At 38.0% G+C, this 3,624-nt stretch overlaps 1 pseudogene; it reads right to left on the bottom strand.

Moving 5' to 3' along the window:
• Window positions 1-2,454: 2,454 nt before the first annotated feature.
• On the bottom strand, window positions 2,455-3,373 carry LOC138812057 (olfactory receptor 4K3-like; annotated as a pseudogene).
• Between the last annotated feature and the right edge of the window lie 251 nt (window positions 3,374-3,624).

The raw sequence follows: 3,624 nt of genomic DNA, 5'->3' as shown, positions 1-3,624 counted from the left end.
ACCTTTTCATTTCATTCTTAATAAATCTTGTTGTATCCTAAGTTTCATTAGTATTTGGAAATAATTTTTGGATTAAAAAAAAAATTTGGGGGGTCCAGTTGTAGGGCCTAAACTCTGCTGGGCCTGGGCGCTGTCCCTCAGCTCTTCAGCTCAAGGCTAGCACTCTACCACTTGAGCCACAGAGCCACTTGCAGCTTTTTTCTTTTTGCTTATGTGGTGCTGAGGAATCAAACCCAGGGCCTCATGCATGCAAGGCAAGTGCTCTACCGTTGAGCCACATTCCCAGCCCACTGGATTTTTGTTGATTTGTTTTAAACTTCAAATAAAACTTCATTTAATCTGATTTCCTTCTATACATAAGCTTTTTTTGATATAGATACTTTATTTATTACTATAAAACTTATCTCTAAATATCTTGCAATCCTAATGGGAGCATGACAGTGTCTACACTACATATTTTCTACACTTAAAATGTTTTTGGGTATTCAGCTCAAAATCATCTTAAAGGTTCCATTGTGATTGTTTTTGAAACACAATTTTTTTAGGAAGTGATATACTTGAATTGATAGTGAATGAAATAAAAGTCCTTTTCTTGAAAACCAGCTGGACTATAAGGTCTCATTTTTAAATTTTCATGAAATAATTATTGTGTTGTAGCAAAAACTTGGTCAAGATGCTCAGCTGTTTGTTTCCATAGCCTGGTAAAACAGGCTATTGTATACAGGCTTTACATGACTTATGAAATAAGTCTTAACAATGAAGAGTTATATTACTGAGCAAAGTAAAAACAAGTTCATCCCTAATATATCCTAAAGTGTCACCTTCATCTTCAAGAAAATCTGTACACAGACATGTGTGATGCTTCCACAATAATCTGGTTTGTGAATAACACAACTCTCTAATTATTTATATAATTTTCTTCAACAAATCATTTTGGTATCATGAGCCCTTCATTTTATTGGCATTAGAGAAAAAGACTGCTTTTAACTGTCATCTGTAAGATATTGGCATAGACATGAAATCCAAGAAATTCCAAGTTTCTTTAGTACATGAAAAATAAACTAGATACTAAGATATTCTAAAGATGTCCTATACTTATACCCAGAAAATGGCAGAAATCATCAAATAGCATGCAATATGAAAGATTATTAAAGCTACTATATTTAAAAAGACTGAATGTTGGCATAAGTGGCCTTTCCCTGGGTACCCACAATGCTGTTAAAACACCAGGTATTTTCCTTTTTAAAGCATTTTAATATATCGTATTAGCATATATATTATATATACTCAATGTGATGCGTATCTATGTGTACGCGTGTGTTTGTGTGTGCTGGAAATGGGTGTTAGGGGTGGAGGTTTCCTTAGAGAGCAGAATAACAGGCCTCTAGCCCATCACTGTGGGTGTCTGAGCTCTGCAGGGGAGGAATGGGCACCACAATGCGCTGTCATCCCCAGTTCCTCCTCGGCTCTCCTCTCATCTGTCTGCAATTCTTTTGCTTTGAAACAATGAACACACCCTTCCCCTTTCCCACACTCAGGGCTGTCTGTTAGTTTTTTTCCAGTAATATAAATCCAATCATAGGGCTGGGAAGGTGGCTTAGTGGCAGAGTGCTTGCCTTGCATGCATGAGGCCCTGGGTTTGATGCCTCAGCACCATATAAGCAGAAAAAGCCAGAAGTGGTGCTGTGCCTCAAGTGGTAGAGCACTAATGTTGAGCTGAGGGACAGTGCCTGCCAAGAGTTCAGGCCCCATGACCGACCAAAAACAACAACAACAAAAATAAATAAATAAAAGAATTTATTAACAGAAAAGTGTTTCAAATTGTACACATAGTCCTTTCCTTTTAAGGAAAAAACATTCACAGGTGCTATGCATTTATATGAATAAGATTTAAACAATTACAGCAATTATGTTATAGAGGACAAGCATAAAATATTGTGGTTTGATGCACTTACTTTGTTTTCTACACGGATGTACCACTAATATCTTAGTATTATCTATAGAAAAGTTAGACGTATGATATAGCTTATATAGAAATTGGAATAATAACTAATTTAGAGTGATTTTGTAACTAATATATGATCTATGTGAAATGCCTTGTCCAGTGTTAGAAACATAAGTTGGTTTTAATAAACCATGGGAAATGTTATTTTCATTATTGTTACCCTATAATCTTTGGAGACACACAAGAGACTATTTTTAAAAAGCTGTTATTTTCACTCAGGAGTAAGATTCTTAGTATGTAACAAGTGAATGTATTTTCATAATGGAAAGCATGGATGAGTGCTGTATAAAGTTCAACTTATAGGTGAAATGTAGCTTAACTGGGCACAGAGTGGATTTTCTGATTATGTGAGATGTCTAACAATTTTACCTTGGATTCACATATTGATGAATAAGGGTTTTTTTAGTATTCTTGTTTTCTTTGAGGTTCAGGGATTTAAAATTAGAGTCTCATGTTTGATAGTGAGGCCACAGTCTCTTGATGGCATTCTTAATCTCTTTATTTCTCAGTGTGTAGATGGCTGGATTGAGGATGGGTGTGATGAATGTATAAAGCACAGAAAGAATCTTGTCCATCCAGGAGGTGTTGACTGACCCTAAAAAGATGACCATGCAGGGTTCGAAGAACAATACCACCACAGCAATGTGGGAGGTACAGATAGAGAGGGCTTTTGATGCCTGTCTCTAGAACGAAAGAAGACAGTTAATATTATGTAAGTGTGGGAAATCATCAAAAGAATGAAGCAAGTTGTTGCATAAATGTCACTATTAGCATTTACCACTCTTCCCAAAGTGTCTGTTTCCATACAGGCTAATTTCATAACCAAGGGCATGTAACTGAAGAAGCTGTTCATTACTCTGGGTCCACAGAAGGGCATACCCAATATCGTGACCATTTTAATTAGAGAATGCAAAAAGCCAATCATCCATGCTGTCCAAACCAAGCAGATGCACCTTTGCCTGCCCATGATGCTGGAGTAGTAGAGTAGCTTGCAGATGGCCATGTAATGGTCATAACCCATCATCACAAGAATCACCATCTCAGCCCCTCCAAAGAAATGCACACCCAGCATTTGGCTCATGCAGCCCCAAAGTGAATGGTCTTGTTCTCCTGCAGAAGTCTGTGGTCAGCTTAGGCATGGTTACTGAGGAGAGACAGAAGTTAGCAAAGGAGAGATTAGCTATCAGGAAGTACATGGACGAGTGGAGATGGTGGTCAGTGATGATCAGCAGCACCACGAAGAGATTTCCCACAAAAGTCAGCAGGTAGAGTATAGAAAATGGCAGTAAGAGGAAGATCTGCAGCTCCTCGGAGTCAGAGTCCCTGAAAAATAAACTCAGACACCACCAACTGGTTTGCTTCCTCCATTTCTTACACTGTTCTCACGAGGGGGGAAAGAGAATGTGGTGAAACAGAAGGGCTGAAACAGAAACAAGTCCTTAATGTTTAGGGTCCAATGAATGGGAACAAAAGCAAACAGAAACCATAGCATTTCTGTAAACCTGGAATTTAAAATAAGTGGGTTTTTTTTCGATAATTGGTTTGCACTCAGGGCCTTGTGCTTGCTAAAATGGTGCTCTACCACTTGAGTACTGTCCACAGCCCAAATTGAATGCTTC

Source organism: Dipodomys merriami, unplaced genomic scaffold (assembly GCF_024711535.1).
Source record: "Dipodomys merriami isolate MVZ:Mamm:240054 unplaced genomic scaffold, mDipMer1.0.p SCAF_56, whole genome shotgun sequence".
NCBI classification, from domain to species: Eukaryota; Metazoa; Chordata; class Mammalia; order Rodentia; family Heteromyidae; genus Dipodomys; species Dipodomys merriami.
The sequence above is the reverse complement of the archived record's forward strand: the minus strand, read 5'-3'. Positions and strand labels throughout refer to the sequence as shown.